Genomic DNA, 25310 nt, shown 5'->3' with positions numbered 1-25310 from the left:
TAAAATATATGAGAATTGTTGCTAATATTGTGACCTTAGGAAACCCCTCCGCCATTCAAGTATACCAGGCTTCCTCAACCTCGGCCCTCCAGATGTTTTGAGGCTACAATTCCCATTATCCCTGACCACGGGTCCTGCTAGCTAGAGATCATGGGAGTTGTAGGCCAAAAACATCTGGAGGGCTGAGGTTGAGGAAGCCTGAAATATACCATTGTACTCTTTAGGTAGCCATTATTATCTCTCTGCCTTAGTTTTCTGCCTGCATTACTTTACACAATTGTTCTAAGACGGTATATGCAAAGCACTGGGAACATTTTAAAATGCCATAAAATTGTGACTACGGCTGCAGTCAAAGTATCGTGTATTAGCAGGTCAGTCCCATTTAGCTTGTGAGTCTTGCTTGTGAGTAAAAATGTATAAAACTGAGCTGTAAAAACGCTACGGAAATACTATTAAAAACAAAATGAATAGAAGGTGATTTTTGAAAATCAGATGCAAAGGCCAGGACTAAACTGCAGCCAGTGATTAATGGAGTATTTTGGGCTTAAACTCAAAAGCAAATGTCAAGTGTGATTACTGAGCATGTATATATTTACTGCTGTGTGTTTTGCCAATTCTTTGATTAAACCTAATTCTTAACATTTGTTTTTTGGATAGTTCTTATGCACAGGGTTGAACGAAAAGCCCCTTGAGCCATGAGATGTTTTGAGGCCCACAACATAAGAATCAGTGGCTTGAGAAGTCTGTTCCCTAAATGCAGCATCCTCGTGGTACTATGATACAAGACATGTCAAATGGGGCAAGATGTGAGGGATGGGAGCAGACATAGAAAGTGATCTTATACCTTGGCCCACCTAGCTGAGCATTGCTACAGTTGGAAACTGCAGGAGAGTGATCTTGCGCTCAGATGCTGCTTGCAGGTTTCCCACAGGCCACCATGAGAAGAGGGTGCTGGACTAGATGGATCCAGCAGGCTCTCCTTACATTCTTAACCAGACAAGTAGCAGGAAGGGCTAGAGCTTGGTGGTAGAGCATTTGCCTTGCCTACAAAAGCTCCTGAGTTCAATCCCTGGCATCTTCAGGTAAGGCTGAGAGAGAACCCCTGGAGAGCTGCTGCCAGTCAGTATGGACCAGCCTTTCTCAACCTGTGGGTCCCCAGATGTTGTTGGACTGCAGCTCCCATCACCCCTAGCTAGCAAGGCCAGAGCTCAGGGATGATGGGAGTTGTAGTCCAACAACATCTGGGGACCCACAAGTTGAGAACCGCTGGTATAGACAATATTAAGCTAGCTGGACTAGTCACATGTTAAGGAGATGAGTAATTATTTAACATTTAGGAAACATCTGAAGGCAGCCCTGTATAGGGAAGCTTTTTAAGGTTTAATGTTTTACTGTGTTTTTATATATGCTGGAAGCTGCCCAGAGTGGCTGGGGCAACCCAGACAGATGGGTGGGGTATATATTATTATTATTATTATTATTATTATTATTATTATTATTATTATTAGAGTTTGGATTTGATATCCCGCTTTCTCACTACTCTAAGGAGTCTCAAAGCAGCTAACAATTTCCTTTCCCTTCCTCCCCCACAGGTGAGTTGAGTGGGGCTGAGAGACTTCAAAGAAGTATGACTAGGCCAAGGTCACCCAGCAGCTGCATGTGGAGGAGTGGAGACACAAACCGGTTCACCAGATTACAAGTCTACCACTTTTAACCACTACACCACACTGGCAATAATAATAATAATAATAATAATAATAATAATAATAATAATAATAATAATAATACCCCGCCTATCAGGCTGGGTGGCTTCAAACAGGATATTAAAAACACAATAAAACATCAAACATTAAAAACTTCCCTAAACAGGGCTGCCTTCAGATGTCTTCTAAAAGCCAGATAGTTGTTTATTTCCTTGACATCTGATGGGGGTGGCGTTACACAGGGCGGGTGCCACTACCGAGAAGGCCCTCTGCCTGGTTCCTTGTAACCTCACTTCTCGCTGTGAGGAAACCACCAGAAGGCCCTCTGAGCTGGACCTCAGTGTCTGGGCTGAACGATGTGGGTGGAGACACACCTTCAGGTATACTGGGCTGAGGCAGTTTAGGGCTTTAAAGGTCAGCACCAACACTTTGAATTGTGCTCGGAAACGTACTGGGAGCCAATGTAGATCTTTCAGGACCAGTGTTATATGGTCTCGGCGGCCGCTCCCAGTCACCAGTCTAGCTGCCGCATTCTGGATTAGTTGTAGTTTCCGGGTCACCTTCAAAGATAGCCCTGACTCAGGATAAGGCAGCTTCCTGTTTTGCAAAGTTTTCAGATAGGAGTCTTTCCAGGCTCTACCTGGGGGAACCTGGTACCTTCTGTATGCAAAAGAGCTCTTCCCCTAAAATAATAGGTTGTCATCTTTGTAAGCCAAAGTCAAATGTCTAGAGGAATTTTTGCACAGCTTCGTTATCTGTTTTTCTAAGTTTATGATTGGAAAAATTCATCTTGCAATGCTTTCTTGGGGGGTTAGCCTGGTATATTTTGAAATGTTACGTAAATAACAAGCAAATCAGCTCATGGGTGGCAGGTGGGCATACTCACACATACACAATGCTGTAAAAAGAACATATTTATCTATCTGGAGGGGAGCAGACAGAGCCAATAACTGACTTTACATATGAATAAGTGGAACTGGGGGACAAGTAATAGAAAACTGTGAAAGTTGCTGTATACTGAATCATTTATTCCTCCAGAAAACACAATGGTTAATTAATGTTAAGCACAATGAGAAGTCCCATGCTATGGGCACTAAATCACAGCAGCCCAGTAAACAAGTTATAAAACTTAGGCTATCACTTTTCAGAATGCCAGCATTTGCCATCTTTTCTGCAGATTAATTTTGCACATGAGTAATTTTGTGGCTGCCGTATCAAATCAAATGCAGCACATGTTAAGCCGAAGATGGAGCTGTGCTATTATTCATCACTCACTAGATGCATGATTACTTTGGACCCAAGCATGTCATTTTATATAATGAGGCTAATATCACCCACAAAAAGCTTTTATTACAAGCAACAATACAACCTGAAAGGAAAAATAGTTTTTCTAAAAAAAATTAAAACTATTAAAATGTCAAGCTCTTCACCATACAAAATTACTATTGCGTGGTTCTATGGCCATGAACATTATGGCACCAATCCATTAGAGGTTTTCAGTAAACAATAGTAGATCCCCGACTGTTCAGATGTGAAGCCAGACTCACAATTGCATCTCGAGGCCCCGTAACCACCCTGTTCCCTAAGGTGCAAATAACAATAGCAGCCAAGTGCCGCTATTGGTTAGTTGGCCCTGTGCCCAGTGGAACGCCCTAAACTTCCTGCTGCTGTTGGCCAAATTGGTGGCAGGAGGACGATCTGGCCTGCAATAGGACGGTTCACAGAGGAGGCCCTGGGCCCACCTGCAAAGCTGCCCGCAAAGCCACCCACCTGAGGAGGGGTGAACAGACCTATTGATACACAGCAGAGGTTCTGAAAAGTGGCCTGCAAGCTTCCTTCAGGTGGCCCACAGAAAGGCAGTGGGACAGTCAGGACTATTCTTATTTTGCCCTGCATTTGATCAACCTTTTTCTTACAATGATGATTTGTTTGTTTTGACCAGGGACAGATTATCAGATAAACTAACATATTATGAGTTTCATAATACGAAGTTTGTTTGTTTGTTGTTTTTAGTTCATTCATATCCCACCATTTTTCTCCAAGGAGCTCAATACAGTGGTACCTTGGGTTACATACGCTTCAGGTTACATACGCTTCAGGATACAGACTACGCTAACCCAGAAATAGTACCTTGGGTTAAGAACTTTGCTTCAGGATGAGAACAGAAATCGGGCTCCGGAGGCACGGCGGCAGCAGGAGGCCCAATTAGCTAAAGTGGTGCTTCAGGTTAAGAACGGACCTCCGGAACAAATTAAGTATGTAACCAGAGGTGCCACTGTATGCCATACTGGCATATAGGCTTTCCCCTTTGCCAATTCATCCCCACTAAAACTCTGTGAGGTAGTTTAGGCAGGAAGGCAATGGCTCGCCAAGGTCACCCAGTGAGCTCCATGGCTGAGTCTGCTATTCACCGCTTCTAAAAAAAGTTCACCTAACTCCAAAGAGCTTGGGAAGCACATCAGTCACATTAAAAGGGAAGCCGTGTTAGGATATTTCCGTTCCACCTTAAAAGGGAGCAGGCTTTGTGAGTCACAGAGTCTGCGCATTTCCTGTTCACAGGATGTTTATGTTTTCTGTTGCTTTCGTTTTCTCTCGCACAAGATCGATGGACGTCCGGAGGCGATGTGGGGCCATGATGGACTTTGTCTCCCTGGCAGTATCCCAACAAGACGAGGGTGGTGTGGTTGTCTTGCAACCAAAATGGCTGCTCTTGCCTGGTCAGCTCTGATCCAAGGGACTGTTATAGCACTGCAGGGTTGCTACATGCGTATAATTCTACATGAAAACAGTTCCCATCATGTGGGACATCTTTGAAGTGAGATCTGAAGCGTAAGTCATTTTCTTATCTTGTATGAAAGCAATAATCTATCTGACAGCTCTGAATAAACTGACAAGGTCATCATAATGTACTGTCTGCTAAAACTAAAGGGGAGAAATGGCAGGGATCAATTAGAAGCTTCTGGCCCTCATGATCTAGCTCAGCAACTGTGAAACCTCAGACAAGTTTGAATAACCAACAAGACCAATGTTCCAAAGCCCCTTGACTCTACCTTAAGAAGCTGGCTACAAAATGGTTGGATGTAGCAGTTACTGCAAATGAGACTCTAGAGACAGGGTCAGCTTTCTCTTTCAATGTTTAAGATTGGGACCTGCTGTTAAATGAGCTCATGTGGCAGCGCTCCTTAAGAGATACTCTCCCAATGTAGTTTTAGTATGAAAAGTCACAGGGATCTAACAGATGCAAGTGGAAATGGATTGAATAATACATATCTGCCCTCAGGCAATTCTAAATCACGTGGAATCGCTGTCATCATCTCCAATACATGTCCCTTTCAAGTCTCTGATCCTAGAGGTCTCTATTTACTTGTTAAAGGTAATTTAGCTTCCCCCAAATATTCTATAAATAACTCCAAAAATAGACAGTGGCAGCCACCTTTGCCAGCCACCTATAAAATAGCTGGCATTTTGCAATGCAGCTCCTCCTGGGAGGAAGATGGCACAAATTCCCTGCAGCTGTTGGTTTTCTAATGAATGGGGAATTGATCGAACCAGGCCTTTTGAACTAGAATTATAATAACAGAATATCTGTCCTGTAATTAATCCTGTTCTTCCTCTGTGAGCTGCTATGATTGATCGTCATTGTGCGGTACCAGGGCCAGCTATGGTAATTGTGGTGCAGAGACACTGGGCCAAAATCTTGCAGCCAGATAAATGAGCCTGATTTACAGCTGCACGTAGGGAAACCTTTCATTTCCTAGCAAACTTTACAATGCGAAAGAAGAGTGTGGACATTTGTTCTTCAGCGGACAACCGCAGCTAAACAGAGAGTGGGCTAGGCTCCCTAACTGAGTCTGTGGCACTGGAATGAAGCAGATGCACAACGCATCAGACATTTAAAGATTTGATTCATCTGCTATCTTTTATTCAGGCTGGAACACTGTTAGGCTGATCGTTCTTGGCAGGAACAACTCCAGATGACATAGAGGGTAATCGTTTGCTAGGACCAAAGAACCATGCAGTAGTGCTGCTTATTCACTTCTTGGCATTTTAAAAAACAACAACGAATAAGGTCAATGGTGTTTCAGTGGAATGCTTGGTGAGAGAATCCTAGTTTGAGCAGACCAGGTGCAGATGCTGCTCATTTACCTTGCAGAGCAGGAATAGGGAACCATTTTTTCCACTCATATCCCCTTGTGGGCAACCCTCCACGTAAAGTGGATGGGGCCAGAAACAAAAGTGGGCAAAGCAGTAAATGTGAAACTGACCTTTGTACAAAAGCATTCCAGGCATGCGGGTGCAAAAGGTTCCTGTATATGCACACACATACAGTGGTACCTTGGGTTAAGAACTTAATTCATTCTGGAGGTCCGTTCTTAACCCGAAACTGTTCTTAACCTGAGGTACCACTTTAGCTAATGGGTTCTCCTGCTGCCACCATGCCGCTGGTGCGCGATTTCTGTTCTCATCCTGAAGCAAAGTTCTTAACCCAAGGTACTATTTCTGGGTTAGCGGAGTCTGTAACCTGAAGCATATGTAACCTGAAGCGTATGTAACCCGAGGTACCACTGTATATACACACACTCATACAGCTCTTCATCCAAGCAAGTAAGAGCCATTATCACAGTTCAAGTGCACATTTCAGCCAGGCAATAGCACTCAATCATGCAGAGGCGAAGCTAGCTGCTCAGGCACCTGGAGTGGTGCACATGCTGTGCACCCGGGGGCGGGGCCATGGGGGCGGGGAGAGCGTCCCAGGGGGCGGGGTGAACATGCCAGGGAGCAAGCCGTCCATGGTGGGCTGCTTCCTGGGCGGGCAGGGGGAGCTGCGCCTCTTCCTTTTGACAGCTCAGGGAAGGCTCCCCCCCCCTCAGGAAGCAGCCTGGGAGCAGGGGGCGACAGCGCACCACCCACCCATGACTCCCAAGCCTCCCCCAAGCTGTCAAAACGAAGGGGGTTAGTCCGCCAGCAAGGCGGCGCAGCTCCGCCCCTTCCCCTGATGGCTCAGGGTAGGCTTGGGAGTCGTGGGCGGGCAGCGCGCCAAATGTCACCCCCCTCAGTGATGGCACCCGGGGCGGACTGCCCCCATCGCCCCCCTTTGTCTGCCCCTGCAAGCATGGGGCAGCGCCAGTAAGGGGTGTGGCCTAGTGAGAGGGGGAGAGGCCTGATAAGAGTTCTGAGGGCCATATTTCGTTTTGCACCTGAGGTTCCTGTCACCCTGTACAGCTGAGGGCAGAGACTTGTGGCGCTTCTAATGTGTGTATTGCACATAATAATTTCAGAAATTTTCATAATGGAAAAGACAGTCTTCTATTCTGCCGGGCGGTTTTTCTGCAGCCAAACCCTGAAAACATCTCCAGCCCTTTGGGTGTCTGCCATGACTGTGTATTATTGCGATACTTTGGACAAAAGTTTTATTGCTTCGGCCTCAAACTAAAATAAAAGTCAGAATCAACCACATATTAGCATTCTAGGACCTTTAAAATGTGTTTGTGGGTTAAAAGGGTTTGTTTCTTGGTTGTGTTTTATTATGTATTTTGTGTTCTCATTTTGTATTTTTATGTTGTGAACTGCCCTGTGACCTTTGGGTCAAGGGCAGTATACAATTTTTGAAAATAATAATAATAATAATGAAGAAATGTGATTCTGTCTGTGCATGTCACAGACACAATCGCATGCTACATAAGAATTGCCAGCATTAACAGGCAAAACATCTCATTACTTCGGTTGCAGTATTCTAAATTATTGTCCGATATATATGTACGTCCGTATTGCCACTAAGAGTCTAATTGTCATGCTTTGCTGATATACCTAATAAGATTTAGCAACAAACAAGAGATGTTTCAAATAAATTTCCTGCCCAGAGATTAATGTATATGGAAGTAAGGTTTAACAACAGTATGAAAATACCTCCTGCTTGGAAATGAAAGCCAAGAGGTGGTTCTCTGTGGCTGTTCAATGACTGTGCCTATGTGGCAAATTAAATTGATGGGTATAGTTCACAGCAAGTAAGCTTGAAGTGGAGTGATGGGACGAGCTGATGAATGACAGTGTTATTTATGGCATCTTTCAAGATTATTAGCACCCAGCAGAGCTGCCAGAATTAAAATTCACAGGGAAGGTAGAACACATAATTGTTTAGGAAGCTTAATGTCAATCGAGCTATTCTAGAGTAAGGCACTGGAACCACATATTGTACCCTCCTTTCTGAGGAGGAGTTTGCTTTGCTTCATGTTTTAATCCAAAACTCCCTAATTTGCACTTACTGAAACAAACCATGAATCCATATATTCTTCCCACATTCTGTGACGCAGTTCTCCAACCGACGTGTACAAAGATGCGTATATTACGTGGAGATGTTCGTAAAATTGTATACCTTCATAAGAATAATATGCAAGAATGCATTCTATTAGGGGAAGCGGCATACAAGTCTGTGTATTAGACATGTGTACTAAAACGATGATGAATTTTCATGAGCACTTTTTTCTTTTTTAAAAAAGAAATCACAAGGTGACAGAAAACCAAATTTAAGATTGGAAAAAGGAGAAACTGAGAGAGACCAAAGTGTATAGATTTGCCCATTCCTACTAGGGTTACTATAAAAATATTGCAGATATTTCACCCCTGAACTCTAATTCATGTTAGTGATATATTGTGGGACTGAATGCTCCCATCCTACAGCCCATTTTTCCCACAACAAGCAAATTCTCCCATCTTAATGGCTTTAACCATGGCTAAGAGTTACATCTGTGCTGACTCTAAGCTGGTTGAAACCAGCCACATTCAATCTTAGGCAGTTTCAAGCCTTCGTTAAGATGGAAACCCTGGTTAGCTTCAAGCAGCTTAAAGGGCAGTATACAATAGATCATGGGTAGGCAAACTAAGGCCCGGGGGCAGGATCCAGCCCAGTCGCCTTCTAAATTCGGCCCATGGATGGTCCGGGAATCAGCTTGTTTTTACATGAGTGGAATGTGTCCTTTTATTTAAAATGCATCTCTGGGTTATTTGTGGGGCATAGGAATTTGTTCTTTTTTCTTCTTTTTTTCAAAATATAGTCCTACCCCCCACAAGGTCTGAGGGACAGTGAACCGGCCCCCTGCTGAAAAAGTTTGCTGACCCCTGGAATAGACTGTCTACACCTGTGGAAATTGTGCAGCTCTCATTGGTGTGTTTGTGTGTCTGGGTTTTTTAATAAAAAAATACTTCTTTCCACTCTGCTTGACTCCTCCTTGGGCCCAACCTCCTAAACTAGATATGGGAGGTGCCCTTAAAACTAAAGTCACATTTATCCTCACAATTTTGGCTAAACCTGATCTCTTGCTTAGTGGAATTTTAAAAAACAAACTTTGTTCCATCCACAAATACTGTGTTTTGAATGCAATTTGCAGCATAGCAAGTGAGTGGCAGGAAATTGTTTATGAATTTAGATGAATGCATTGGTAGTGTATTTCATGCATGCCCCATTTCCATTATCTTGGCGATCAATATAATAGTCCAGTAATCAAGTATGCTAGTCTTGCTACAGATTTGGAGTGGGGGCGGGGAGCCATTCTGTCCCCAGAGGAAATAACCGTATAATTTGAGATATGAAATCATGATGTGCTCTCATGCTCAGTCATATTCTCCTGGTGATAAGTTTCGTACTGTGCAAGGGTCAATTTTTCATATTATACAAGGTTCAATATCTGCGTCACTTTTAATTAAAATACATTCCCTGTCTCTTGGTGTGGAAATTGAGAATAACCACAGTAATGTGAGTAGCTCCCGTACTTGGGCATCTTGGTCTACCATGCTAATTTATCCTTAGAAAAGATATATATCTTACACTCCATCTAATCATAAATGCAAGTAGTGAGTGTCAACAGGATTGTAGCCAAAATGAGCCCACTGAAAAAACAAGAAAGGGGTATCAGCTGGCTCAGAGTAACCCAAACATTTGCAAAATACTATCTCAAAATACAGTTAATTGAAGGCGATAGGCAGCTAACTCATTCCATCGGCACAAAGATTTACACTTGCACCATGGAACTTCTCCTCACCCCCATGTGACCCTCATACCCTCCCCAAATCTGCTCTGGGAGTTGGGGGAACCTTCCATGAATCCATTTTCTTTATCTTGCCTACACAAGTTTAGTTTTCTTTGGTGCTGTGCCAAAACATTCTCCTGCCCCCCACAACCCTTCTCCATCAGTTTATGAGAAAAGAATTTGTATTCAAAAACTATGAGTAGACCTATCCCCCATGACCACCCTGCAATGACAAGGTACCATAAGCTCAACCCCACCTCCACCAATATTAGAAAGAAACTGTAACATGCCCTGAGAAAGGGACAGAAAGATGGAAGCTTCTTTTTGCAGAAGAAAACTTTCATTAAATTGGAGCACTCGTTTAGTCATCTGCAAATAAAAAAATGGGGGGGGAGGGGACAACCTGACCTTCATATATTGCAATTTAATTATATCATACTAAATATAGCACACATGGGCTGAATTCCTTTGTTTCTCAAATCCAATTTCCAGAGCAAAGCATTCTCCAACAATGGATAAACTTGAACTAGATTAAGAGTACACCATGTTTTAGAGAACCATAATACCACTCCATGTTAGGAATATGCCTTTATTCAAACAAAGAGCAGAAACCAAAGCCACTGAAAACAAAATATGTATGTTCTCCTTTTATTTTAGCCATGCACGCTTTTGAGACTGATGAATAGGGATACTGAATGTATACGTCAGACTCTGGAGATAGGTAGGAGGTAGGTATATAATGGAACAGGTAAATTGCTTTTAAAAAATAATGATGTGCCAAGGCTCAGGTTTCTGTGAAAACTGCCTGTCCTTGAAATAAGCTCTGTAAGTTAATTTAGTATTAGTATTAGTTTCCCATCTTTTTCCCTAACAGGACTCAAGGCAGCTTACAGATAAAAATGAGAATCACTAAAAACATTGGGGGGGGGGACCACATGTAAAAAACAACTAAACATTAAAACTATGTACAGATAAAAATCTGTTTAAAACATACCCATAATTACTATTAAAAAAACATCAGAGCACCAGCCCTTTCATTAAAAACAGCCAGTTCCCAAAAGCCTGTTCAAACAAGAAGGTGTGAAGGCACAGAGTAATTATAATATGAAGCAAGAGTTGGAATTTTGGGGAAACTATGGAGGGATGAAGGGGAAGTCCTAGGCTGACAGACGGAATGTTAAATTTGAAATGTTGTTGAATCATAGAGGGAGCCAGCCTAGCTTCACAAAACAGGAGGCCCATAGGCAACTGACCCATGTATACAAATGGCGCAGTGTTATATTCCTTTGCCATTTTTAAAATATATATATATATATACTTTTCAGATACATTTCACTGATTTTACAATCATTTTGACATTTTAAAACTTGACTTCCTCCCCCCTCTTTCTGCGGTTCCTTAAATTTAATTTTAATATCGTCTGCATGTCCGAATCAACTTAACTTACACATTTATTCATCTTCTTTAAATATATACTCTTATGTAACTGCAAGTTGCGTGTCGAGGTCCCCAGGTCCACCCCAATAACTCACACATCACACAGAATTTTTTGTTTAAGGTTTTTGGCATAATTTTGGCCACAACTTTATTAAAATACAAATTTGTGAGTGGTTGCTTAGGCATTGGTTGCGACTATCTGCCCCCACCATGGGGGACAGACTGACATTCCGCACAATGCGAAAGTCAGAATGGGGGAATACACTTGGGGGTTACGCGGAGCAGGGAACCTGCCCTCACCCCAAATGCAACCAGGAGCTCATTGCTATGGCCCGAGCCCCCTTGACAGAGTGGACAAGCAATAGTTAGCCCCCAATTCCTTTAACGGAATCCCTTGCAGCAGCAGCATTAGAGGGGCAGGCACAGCCAATCCATGCCCCTCAACCAACCAAACCATAAACCAATGCCTAACCACAACCTTACAAGTTGTGACGATTTGCTACGCAGTAGGCAAAAACCAAATGGCCCCAGCCAATCAGCCAGATGGACAAAATTCCTACCAGGCCCCCACTCCAAAGCAGACGACCCCATGACAGGCATAGCAAGGTCAAAGCGAACAACCCTATTCTAGGGAGGGAGGGACGGGCAATCCGCTGCACAGGCGAAAAGAGGAAGCCCTAGCCTCGTGCAAGGAGTTTTAGCATTTCTGGCTGTCAATCAATAAATGGCAACATTAATTTCTTCCCAACAACAAGGGAAGCCCCAATCGCATCAGTGGCCAACAATCAGTTAGCCCGCCCCCAACTTTGGAGTGTCCTGGCGGCCCCCACCGCAACACGTGCTCTCCATGAAGGAGAACACGCTTTATCGCAATAACCCTGCAAGTGTTTTTATCAGTTTCCAATTTCTCTGTAAATATTCAATAAACCATTTCCATTCTTTTCTTTAAAAAAAGTTTGTTATCTTGATTTCTTATTCTCCCGGTAAGTTTTGTCATTTCTACATATTCCATAAGTTTTTGTACCCATTCTTCCTTTAATGGGACTTTTTCTTCTTGCCTTTTTTGAGCAAGTAGCATTCTTGCCGCTGTAGTCGCTAAACATGAATAGTTTCTATACAATTTAGGTAGTTCTATCCCTCTAGTTCCCAAGAGAAGGGATTCTGGGTTGTTGTTTTACAAATGTTATTTTAAACATCCTTTTCATTTCATTGTATATCATTTCCCAGGGAAATATATTCCTTTGCCATTGACCACTTTTCTATGATGTTTTTCACCGAAAGAGCGAGCCATGGGGTGATACTTACCTGTGATACTTATTTCCCATTAAACGGCATCATTGTAGCTGCTGCTTCCCACAGGGAAACCCCAACAGCAAAGACATATAAAGGGAACTACTTTGAAAATGCACATAGCATGGCGAGGCAGAGGCACTTACCTGACCTCCAAACTTCTAGTATTATGAGAGAGGCAGATTTTCATCTATCCACTTTCTCCTCACCCTGCCTAATTTCAGACATTTCTACCATGCTTCCTTTTTCTTGCCTTTTCTGTAAACTCGGATCCCAAACCCTGCAGCCTTTCCTCATAAAAGGGAGTTTCTACATTCCCTGTTTATGAATGACATCTCTCTCCTATAGAACGGTACCATTTCTTTCCAATTCAGCTCAAATGTAATTAAGCTGCCAGTGATTAGGGCCTTTGAAAATAAATAAATTAGAATGGAGCAAGCAGGAACTGGTGTTCTGTTCATCAATATGTATATGTACATTGTGGATTATACAGCAGTAAGTCTCTGAATTCGAGAACAGACCTTTAATTAACCTGCCAAAGGATGTTACAGGTTTTAAAAAATTAAAAAAGAACAGAGCCGCATTAGAATTTGTAATTTTAGGGACTTTTAAAGAGCACTGCAATTCATAAAGAGACAGCTGTCTGAAGCCTTCAGGGAGATCAATTATTTCAGTGACAGCGTGACATTTGATATCATTAACACCCAAATCAGCACATTTTCTCTGCAAATATTCTGACATGCAAAACCTTCCCACCGTAAGAACATAAAAACATAGCAATAGTCTGCTGGACCCATCTAGTCCAGCTTCCTGCTTTCACAATGGCCAACCAGAACTCTGTGGGAAACCAGCAAGCTTAACATGAACAAATAAATAAAGCTCCACCATGCGGTGTTCTGACTGCTGTATGGTCTAATCTTTCCCCTCCAAAACTCAATGGAAGCTTCTAAAATGGAGGGGAAGCCTGTGGATTGTATCCGGTTGGTGTGTTTGAAGTTCCATGGCACAATGGAACTTGTATTTGGTCTCATCCCCCTATAGACACCCCCCCCAAAATCTTCACAGGAGCATCCCCTAACCCTCTGGAGCTGATTTTGAGGGTATGCAGACATCTGAAGGTACCCAGGGCAAGAAACGAAGCTCTGCTGTGTACACAGAAGTCTATTGTGCCAGCAGAGCTTCGGTGTTGATGTTTGGCTTGGTGTCTTATTGGAATCTTCGACCTATGCAAAGACTGTCTTGGACTCCCAAGCGCACCTTCGTTCTCTTGACAGTTTATCCATTTTTAGGAACTGACAGGGCTAGCTGTGCTAGAGGTCTAAACATACCATTGGCTCCCTGTCTATCCTGATTTGCAAATCAGGAGTCAGCCTGAGGAATGCATGCATGCTCCCTCTCCCTCCAACTGTGTGAATTTTCCTCTCTCTCCCCTCATCTTGAAATGAATGAACAAAGTTCATTCTTTACCAAAGGGTGAAGCATTCTCCACAGTGCCAGAATCAAGCTATCCTGTGACATTAGCCTTTGATACACAGCAGCAATTCCAGAAGCATAGCTGTCAACTTACAGATTTGAAAATAAGGGACCAGCAGCCTTGAAAATAAGGGACCAGCAGCCAAAATAAGGGACCAGCAGTCTCACCTGTTCCAGGCACTCCAGTCTTCCTGTCCTCCTGCAGTCTGGTCAAACTCATGCTGGTAGCTTCGAGAACACTGTCCAACCAACTTTGTAACCAGAGGTTCAACTGAATAGAATCTGAATCACATGCACCACAAGGCCTATGCAGCCTCAACTTAAGATGGCTCCCCGGCCTGGCTTTGCACTGCAAAGTTTGCAGCAGCACGTGCAACAAAATGGCATCCAGCGTTCAAAAAACCCCTCAGCTTGCATTAACTAGCCACACACAAGGCATGCAAGCTCCACCCCCCCCAGTCGTTCTTAGACTTCTTATTGGGTGAGCAACACAGCCAAGCAACACAGTTGGAGGCTCCCCCGTCCCTGGCCGGCAGGGAGGGAGGGAGAGGAGCTGCTTCCTTTGAAATTTAAGGGACATCATTTAAGGGACATCCATCAATAAGGGACACAGCGGGACATGGCACGGGAATAAGGGACTGTCCCTTCAAATAAGGGACACTTGACAGCTATGTCCAGAAGATGCATTTCAGAAGCTCTGTTTAGGGCAAAGGTGGGAAAACTCAGGCCCAGCAGCTGAATGAGGGTGTCCAAGTATCTATATCTGGTCCTTTGGATTCTTCCCAGGCCATACACTTCACTGGCCCTGCTTCAGACCCAAAGTGTTTTTGCCTGACTGAAGTGTGGCGTTGAACTCTGACAATGCTTGTCTGAATTAAGGATAGAAAGTGGGTTGTTAAAGTGTGCAGAAACTAGCCTGCTGTACAAAGGTAAAGTTGACATTCATTGCTCCACCCACTTTTGCCTCTGGCCCCACCCACCTCTGGCATGTGGCTGCTGGAAGGCTACCCTGGTCCTGACAACTCTTTCCCCAAGGGCAGGCATAGGCAAACTCAGCCCTCCAGATGTTTTTGAGACTACAGTTCCCATCATCCCTGGCCACTGGTCCTGTTAGCTAGGGATGATGGGAGTTGTAGTCCCAAAACTTCTGGAGGGCCAAGTTTGCCTATGCCTGCACAAGGGCCTCATCCATCTCTGAGCCCTCGGTCAGACAGTGCATGGTCCTTAGGTTGAGGGTCTTCGCACCAGGGCTGGCTCACCCATGAGGCAAGGTGAGGTGACTGCCTCAGGTGGCAGGATCCACAGGAACAGCAGATCTCGATTCCAAGGAATGCCTCACCAACTGCTGCTTCTGCAATGGTAGCAACAGCTGCAGTGCTCTCCTTGGAAACTGGATCTGTTTCCTCCTTGGCAGTCTTCCCCCCAGTGTCACCTCTCAGCAAATAGGAGGCCTGCTTGCAGACCTTCCAAGTGTTCCTATTTTCCAGGGACATCCCTGATGTCCCGCTTTCTGATTTGATCCCGGAATGTCCCACTTTTCCTCAGGATGTCCCTATTTCCATTGGAGAAATGCTGGAGAGTATGGAAGTATCTGCTCCTGAGTCGTCTAAAGGCAATTTTGTATAGGGAAGGTTTTTATGTTTAATGTTTTATTATGTTTTTATATATGTTGGAAGCTACCCAGAGTGGCTGGGGCAGCCTAGTAAGATATGTGGGGTATAAATAGTAAAATTAGCATTATGGAATGGGAAGTCGCCATTTTCATCGGAGAAATGTTGGAAGGTATGTGCTTGTCTCCTCCCACCTCTAGAGAGAAAAAAGTGGGGACTGCCCTCTCGGTTTTCCTAGTCTTTGAACTCACCTGAAATGGATTCAGAGTGCACCTCTTTCCTGCCCTCCTCCCAACAACGGCCTTTGAGTCCCACTTCAGCCATTGGGTAAGGTTGATTTGATTCTCCCCATCCCCTATGTAGATCTTTATTCCGCCCTTGTTCCTGATGTAGATATTCACTCACCCCTTGTTCCCAGAAGTGGGGGATTCCATTTTGTGGTTCCCTTCAGGTGCCAAAATGTCTTAGGTTCGCCCTGCTTACAAGAGATTTTGCTCACAAAAGCATTCTGGTGCCCTGATCTTCTTGCCACAGACTTTCTTCATTATTACACTTGTTGCAGCGAGTGCTTTAAAAAAGAACACCACTCTCCGTAGCTTATATTAAACTGTCTGCGATACTCCGGGCACTTTCAATTAAAATCTGCTTCTTGAAATACACATCTGCAGTTAGAGAGGTCAGTGAGATTGTTTGTCATAAACAAAATAGAAGCTTGTATTGAATTGTTCCTTCCAGTTGTCAAATTACTTTGCAAATCTGAAACTACAGAGCTTCGAGCTAAGAACTCCTTTTCACTGCACTTTGGCGTCTGTGCTTTTCAGGGGAAAGTGCTTTAATATTCTGCATCAATAAACCTCATTGTAACTAACTTCGTTAACATAGATGTCAGTAGGTTTGCTATATTATCTTGACAACATTCTCCATGGAACATAAGTTATTGTATCCCAAAGAGCATTACTGTATTGTATTATATTATATTTTTTACTAACTATCTCCCCTGTTTTCCTTTAATTTGGTTTTTAAAAGCATAAATAAGATGTAAAAGCAAAGCCATCTGTGCTAAATGTGAGTTATACTATATGCAGTTACCCTTTGGGATCATAGCGCTTACAGGTTGCCATTGCATCATAATAATTAAGTTGCCACAGAGTAAATATGAAAAGAGAGCAGAAAAATGTGTGGTTCACCAAGACTCCTGCGTTGATCCATCAGGATGAATGGTCAGAACGGCCTTGATCTGGTTCGTGTCCCTTATTTGAGAAAACCCTTTTGCAAATAGCATGGAAGTGAACACTAAACTCAGGCTACATTCCCAGAAGTGGCTTTTATGTTGTGTGAAAGCTTAAATACTATGTGGGAATCAACCACTAGGGAAATGTTCAGAAAATGGAATACGGTGTGTTACTTCAACTGTTGTGGCAACTTGGCTAATCTTTAGAATAGCCACCTTTGGCATGAAACCATGGTTTTGAAAGGGAGAACAGAGTATGGCGAATAAAGCTACTGCTGGCTTTGAGACATGACGGTCCTCTATACTACCTCCAGGACCAAAGGCAACATGCCTCTTAATACAGTGGTACCTCGAGTTACATACGCTTCAGGTTACATACGCTTCAGGTTACAGACTTCGCTAACCCAGAAATAGTGCTTCAGGTTAAGAACTTTGCTTCAGGATGAGAACAGAAACCGTGTTCCGGCGGCGCGGCGGCAGCAGGAGGCCCCATTAGCTAAAGTGGTGCTTCAGGTTAAGAACAGTTTCAGGTTAAGTACAGACCTCCAGAACGAATTAAGTACTTAACCCAAGGTACCACTGTACTAGTGAACAACAGCAAGGAAGGGCTATAGCGCTCATACTCCATTTTCAGCTTCCTCAGTATCATCTGCACAGCCACTGTGAAAAACAGGATGCTGGACTAACTAGGTGTTTGGTTTGATCCAGCAGGGCTCTTCTTGTTCTTATGAAGCATATAGACACATGGAGCCCTTTCCAAAGGCTTCCATATTATCAAGGGGTCTCGTGAACGCATGCCTCCTAATCTGTGGGCAGCTGCCTGTTCCCCTTTCAGAACTTTGATGCGATTCAGAAGAATTGTACAAAGAGTTTTTGGCCGATGTGTGAGCCAAACTCTAGGAAGCCAGGAGGAGACAATTAGCTGAGTTAATTGGGATTCCTTGTTAATTGCGATTCCTTCCATGCATGCCAGAGGTGCTCTGCATAATTCATTATTCATTATTCATAATTCATGCTGCCTGTCTGTACCTTCGGCAAAGCCACCCAGACAGCTTGCTGCATCGATGAACATCTTCAGAGCCGTATCACCTGTGATTTCATAAAAAGCCATTCAGCTCAAGAGAGGCAGTGGCTTTCAAGGAATGATGTCTGTGATTTGCTGGCTGGCTCCCCAGCTGAGATTAATAAATCTGCTTCCTAAATGTAAGCTTTTTACACAGCAAGAAAGCTTCCCTTGCCAAAGCCTGCTGGCTCCTTGTGCAGAGAGGAATAACTTTCCGTGAACTAAAACTGGTCCTGCAGTATTACACTTTTCTATGTATTCTTTTCTTTCTGCTTCAGATACGTCTGTTTCTGGGCTTTGCCTATGGAGCAATGAAGAGACCAAAATGAATGGAGAGAATTGGGATGAAGATATCTGGAAGGAAGCCAGGCTCCCATAGCAAAGCACTATGTCGCCTCACCTGATAAAGGGGACAGCTACCTGAAGATAATGATTCATTTAATTTTTCATGCAGACCCGCCCTCATTAAGTATATCTGCCCTCTCTATTCAGTTGTAAATGGGATCTCTGCATGCTGAATGAATCATATTTGAAATTTCAGGCTGTCATGGTTCTTGAATGGAATTTTAAAATCAATAACTTAGATCTTCCTTGGGGAAACGTAGTGAATATTATCATCTAAAATAGTCTGTGATGGAACAGAAGCTGGGAACTTGCCCTTGAGTAACAACTGCAGAAGCGTCCAATGGTCTTCGCCTGTTGTATGCATGTATAAATGGCCCCTGCAGTCTTGGCAGACCATTGACGTCAGAACCAAACAATAACATAAAATGGCCAGGTTTGGAATGCTGCTTTAGCTGAAAAAAATTAACCTGTCAACTTCAAAAAAGCACAAGGATGCACCCCAAAAGAGCATATGCCTATGCATGCAAAAAAAGTTTAAAAAGTGCATTGCAGAAATGTGTGTTAGGAGAAATTCACACTAAGATCATGGTGAATTTGCATGCAGATCTATAAACAAAAAATCACGCACTGATGTGAACATGCGTAGAATTGAAATTGAAGAGTTTGTTTAAACAAGAAGATGAGAGAATCAAATCCCTGCTGACCGCAGCCACCACAGGCATGCAGATTTGCCCATGAGGTTATTTGGCTGAAAAAGGCTCCATGCCACTGACATGAACAAAAGTAACAACACCCATGCATAAATTTCATAGCAGAGCCATTAAAAAAAAAATCACAGTTAATGAGCAATATTATAGGAGCCCAGAATGTTCATGGGGCAACAGCTGAAGGAGGGAGGGAAGAAGATTTTCTTCCCTATACTCCAGAAAGTTAATTTATCTTGGCGTCCAAGCCATGGGCCTCTGCATCTTTTCTCATCAGCAGCAGAAGAAAAAAGATGGCGGCCTGGATTTTTAAGTGGGGTAATCACCCAAGGGGAACATGGTTAAGAAGTATGTACCCCTGGTTTAGATTGTTGCCTGGGTCTTCTGCCCCAGATGGCAAGGATTAGGATCCAAGCCCATATCATTTCCCCAGAAGGGTGAAAAATCTGCTGTGTTGAGGGAAGTATGTTCGTTGACGGAGGAGGGGGAGAGAACACAGGACTGAAAAGAGTCCTATTCACTACCACCTCCTCTGCACCAGTCTTTAACTTTAGATTGTAACCTTAATCACTTAGTTCTCCTTATATAATCTTTTTTTATTATATTTTAAAAGGCTGGGGACTAGGAACATGTGACTGAACATCTCATGCAATATGGCTTTCAACAGGGTCAGCATGGCTGGCACTGAATGACGCAGCCAGAGCATTGTGCAAAATCCTATCTTCTCATATAGTTTGCAAAAAAAAGGTCCTTACATCTTCCGACATCCTCCGCTTTTGTGATACCCAGCCACGATACTCAATTATGTTTTGTTAAAAACCAGGATTAAGGGATTAGACACAGTAGGTTTACAAGTCTGTGTTCATTCATTTCTATCACAATGACACTTATCTGGGGTGAAGCACTCTGGAGATGCATTTAATTTTCAATGCTCTTCAAGGGAATGATAAAATTTTAACAGATGCTGAGAGCTTGGAAGTTGCCCCTCATCAAAACAACAAAGGAAACGGCTGTCAGTTTCAAAGTCTCATAGAAAAGATGAAGAAGAGATTAGCAGTCCTACCACCTCCAAGGAAAAGGGGGTGTGATGGGACAAGTGGAAGGAATCGCACAAAAAGAAAACAAATTACTGAAGACTGGGGAATGTGGTAAAAAACCAACTGTCTTGTTTGTAATAGAAACAGATTAAACACTAATAGGTATTTGGTTAAATAGGGATTCGCATAAGCCTGGAAATTAGTAAGAGGATCAGTGATTATGTGGGATTTGAATGTTAAAACAGTTTGCTCTGCAATGAAGTTAGCTAATTGTTGGATTCAAACAGTCCTGATCACTGGAATCTTTTGAAAATGAAATGTGTCCTAGTATGATGTAGACAGACAGACAGACAGACAGACAGACAGACAGACAGACAGGTAATCAGAAAAAGCTAACATTGGGCTCTCCAGATGTGACAGGACAGAAATTCCCATAAGTTCCTGCCAGCAAATCCCATAGCTGGATCTATCTTGCGGATATGCTAGCAGGACCTCATGGAACTTGTAGCTCAGTACCATCTGGAAGGTCAAAGGTTAGCCATCCCTAATCTATATTGATCTATTAACTATCTAAGTCTTAGATATCTTAGATTCTCTTAGATTCTAAGATGACTAACCTTTGGCCCGGCAGATGTTGTTGTGCTACAGTTCCCATTAGCTCCTGCCGACATAGCCAATGGACAGGGTTTGTGGATGTTGTAGTCCAGCATCTGGAGGCTCGCAGGCTAGCCACCCCTGAGATCTTTTAAGACATACAGACATGAATCAGTGTGATACATATATGCTTTATTAATTCACTGCTTACTTCTGGTGCCCTGAACAAACCAGAGAGAGAGAGATTAGGTGAACCCCTTCATAATTTTCCAGCACGTAATATGTTTAGTGGCCTTGAGAAGGACTGGCTCTACCATATGAGATTGCTGCTATTTAATGGTACCTGATGTGAGCAAAGTTACCGTATTTTTCGCTCTGTAACACGCACCCGACTATAACACGCACATAGTTTTTATAGGAGGAAAATCCGTAGGCATGCCACCCGTAGGCATTCCCTCCATAACACGCACAGACATTTCCCCTTACTTTTCAGGAGGAAAAAAGTGAGTGTTATGGTGCAAAAAATACGGTAATTGTTTAGTTTATTATTCCATTTTTACCACCATGGGCAGGGGGAAGCAATCTGGATTTTCCAACTCAGAAATCAAGCTGTTTTAGGCCATCTTTGGCCCTGAGAAATTCACTTGGCCCCAGAAGGACCCTGACTGTGACCTTACTTCCTGTCCCCAATCAAGCGGTAATGGAAAGGATCGGGGCCACCACAGACAACCACTGGATACAGCAAGTGTATGGTAGGTTTTCAACTCCTGAGAAAACTATGCTGAGGCAAACCAGTCACCTGAATAATTTGTCAGTAGTACAGACATTGGCATGGCACAACACTCTTAACTATCTTATAGTGGATGGAGAGTCAATGTCCCCAACAACTTGGTTTTTAAAAGGAAATGGGAGCCCATGATTATGCTAGTTGTGTGAATTTTCCTTGACTCACAGCTGATACACTGATGGGCTCTCATTTGTGTAAAGCCACTTCCTTCTGCAAGAAAGGAAGTACGATTTTTCGGTACAACTGAAATATTAATAATACAGCATTTATTTATTTATTTATTCATTCATATGCTGCCATTCTTGAACTGAAAGTGATTGTACATGCTGTTCCCTGTCAGGTTTCGACGCAGCCACTAACCAAACTCAGTGCTTTTCTGCTTCATTTCAGAAAAGTTCCTATCTCATGTGTCTCATGCCCTTGTGAGGTGCATAAGCCTTTTAGTGTTAAATGGAAAAGCTGTGAAGCACATCTTTCTGGGGAAGGGTTATGCCACTAGGAGATCCAAAGAGGGAAAAGCATAATTTAGGAGAATTTGTTTCAAAATAATATAATGGGTGGCAATAGCCTATGGTATAACTTTATGCCTGATGCTTCAAAGGGGATTTGCCTGTTTTAAGGAAAAGGGCTGGTTATTGCTGGTCTCCCCACTCCACTCCTCGCCGGCTGTAATAGGGCATTTTCCCAGTCTGAACAGAGAAGGAGTAAAAGATACATGAAAGTATCCCTTTAATGAAAGCCTTCCTGGATACACGCTGTCAGCATCAGCTAGCTGCTTCGAGGATTTATTGGCTGTGCTGTTATGATATGAGGAAACAAACAGAAACGAATCTGTGCTTCTAAGTAGCAGCGGATGAGTTGAAATGGCCAATTAGGCCCTGCCACTCAGTGTGAGATGGTGGGGAAGGCACATTATCTGCCTTCAGAGGCCTCGGCAAACTAGCGCTGATGGTTTTGTTGGAACTGGCCTGTGGAAAGGGACAATCTGTGGAACACAGAATCCTAAACTGGGGATGGGGAAAAGAATCGAGAGAGAATTCTTGAAGAACTTCCCAACTTACTTGCAGAGGCTCGGATGTGTGTGGGGACACAAGAACCAAACTGACTGGATAACACTTTAATAATGCCGAACATGAACTGATCATTGACAGTTGAAAAGCGCATGCTCTTACTACCATTAGAACGTTTGTCTACCAACGCTTATGCAATTGGTTAGAACGCCCCTTGTAACATAAAATGTGTTAAACCCAATACATAACACCAAGGAAGCCCCAGCATACTGAATGCAGCAGGGGAGAAAGGTCCACTCTCACATTTCTCAGTTGCTGCCTGGTTTTTTCTTCTGCCTTGCTCCTGACATCAAGCTCCTTGACTAGACAGTGCCCCTGCTGATTTAGCATACTTTGCATCTGTTCTGCCACTCTTGCCTTGCTGGACAGCTCCCCAGCATCAACAGTATGACAAAGAATGTAGCCAAACTTCTCAGCTGAGCATAGAGAACCTCATGAAAGTCAAAATGTGTCTCCCAGTATCTAGTGCATCAACAGAACCTAGCACAAGCACCTCTCCATCCATAGGAATGGCCAAGGTGTTACCAGAGCTGTTAGGATGTCTGTATATACATATATGTCGACAGGTATCCTATATGTGTTTGCCCAGAAAAGCTAATATTGGGGAATTAGCAATGCAACTCTTGGGAACTTTTGGAAGACAATTGTGTGCACATGAACTGGATTGTAATAGCAATGACCACATCTTAGTTGCAGTGGCAGCATTTATTTATAAAATAATAAATATTAAAAAGTAAAAACATGCCAATACACAAGCAAATGAATAAATGAAGACTTGAAAAACTGCTACAGAACTGTACAAAACAGAAAGGTATAATAATGCATCACCCAACTTACCCACATGCTGTAAGTTTAGGTACAATTACAGAGATGAAAGGGAGAGACTAGAAGTAGAAAGTTGTCTTATGCGGAGCTTTGCATTAGGTGCATTGAAAATACAAGGAAGATTAGTTGGGTTTAATTAAGGCAAGATAGTTGGCAGGCTGGCCTCATTCATTTACAAAGGATGATTAGATTAATGGCCAGATCATGGGTGCTGCTTGCAATATGTATGGTGCTGCGCTCCAGAATTAATTAAAGTAATTGCAACCTCCCGTTGGTGGCTTGCACATGCTGGCCTGCACCATATTGGCTTCCCCTGATGTACAACAATGATGATCTTATTGCTCAGAGCAATGCCAAAACATACCCACAGTTCCAGGGCATGCACAAAAAGAGATTGCAACTGCACACACACCCCTTTCATCTCCTGAATCTGTGAAATGCCATGATTACTCTTCTTGCCCACTTTTTGTGCAGGCACTCTTCTTTGGTATAAGGATTTTAGCTTACTCTTACAAGCACCCACTAAGTTCTTATCTCATTCCATAGCAGACAACATATAAGCACTGCATACATTGTAGGATGCCGTTGGTGTTGATGATAACAGCACTTTTCAAATCAAATTTGACTTAGTGCTATATGAATCCACGTAGCATGTTACATGTGCAAGTGCACCTGCATTTTGACAAGGTCTCTTTGTGTTTCTTCCTCTGGCACACACAAGGAAGGGCCCTTAGTTCAGCGGTAAAGCACTTGGTCTGCATGCAGGTGGTCTCTGACTCAATCTCTATCTCAAACCCCTGGAAACTTGGGATATTGAAGTAGATGGACTGTCTTCCTATGTTCCTAACTAGTGGGGCAATCCCACAATAACTGGGTTGTTGTTTTCTGCAGCTTTGAAGGTAAGCAATCACATCTTCTGCATGGGGTAGCTATCAAAACTGATTGAAAAACATGGGCCAATCTCCTGTAGAAAGGTAACCGATGCTGAAAAATGCCCAATAAAAACTAATTAGTGGCCAAATTAACGGCAGAAACAGGGGGGAGGGATAATCAGATCAACTCAAGAGCTTCCTAGAAAGCTGTAAACATTATTGGTGTCTAAAGGACAAGAATGAGTAAGAGAAACTTGCCTAGGGAGGGAGTTCCGCAGCTTTGAGGCCACTGTGGAGAAAGCTCTGTTCCGTGTTACCATCTGCTGCCATCCATTATACACCAAATGGTGTCTGCACAGAAACCAGAGCCCCTGTAAAAGGTGCCAGCACATGGGTATATGCTCTTCCGTCACCTGCTGCCTCAGTCTGCCTAATGGTAGGACCAGCTCCGCGAGGGGGCCAGAGTCTGATTCTTGTTACCTAATCACGGGTTGGAAATGTGTACAAAATCAACAAGCACAATCCATTCCCCGGGGAATCAGCTCAGTGGAATTCTATCCTCTCCCTCCCAGATGTGAATAATTCACCAGCTAAACAGAGGTCAAGGCACATACAGGGGAGGAGGAAAGGGGGTGCGGTGTGTTGATATTTTCACTCCTCCCATTGCAAGAATCTCCTGATCTGATGTTTTGAGAAAGGAGGGGGCGGAAACTGCTCTTCTACTCTTCCGCTCCTGAGTAACTGCCTGACTCTGTGTGTGGAGAGAGCCTTATCTATGTAGTGACTAGATGGCTGAGTGGGAGATGTAACACTCATGCAAGCCAGTTCTTTAATTTGTAGTAGCTATTAGAAATAAAAGGAGTTATGCTTCACAGCTAGCTTCCGCATTATTTATACTCTGCTGAGTCTGGTGCGCACAATGCACAGTTGTGAGTCCAGTGCACTGGGACCTGTTTTCCAGGATTGGAAGGTCTCTGAAAGTACTCCAGTCGCCTAGCCCAGTAGGGGCCGAACCAGTTATTGAGCCCAGTCAATGACACTGGTTGAAAGGCGTACTGACAAAAGGACCCCTGGACAGTTAAGTCCAGTCAAAGGCAACTATATAGATGATAGTTGAAAGTTGAAAGGCTTACTGACATGGTGGGGGCGTCTGCCCCGGGTGTCACTACTAAGGGAGGTGACAAAATGCTGGGCAGCACTCACCATGGGGCCTACAGCACACCCGAGCCACACATCTCTCCTGGG

The sequence above is a fragment of the Podarcis vaucheri genome (genome assembly GCF_965113315.1).
Source record: "Podarcis vaucheri genome assembly, chromosome: 9".
NCBI lineage: Eukaryota > Metazoa > Chordata > Lepidosauria > Squamata > Lacertidae > Podarcis > Podarcis vaucheri.
The sequence above is the reverse complement of the archived record's forward strand: the minus strand, read 5'-3'. Positions refer to the sequence as shown.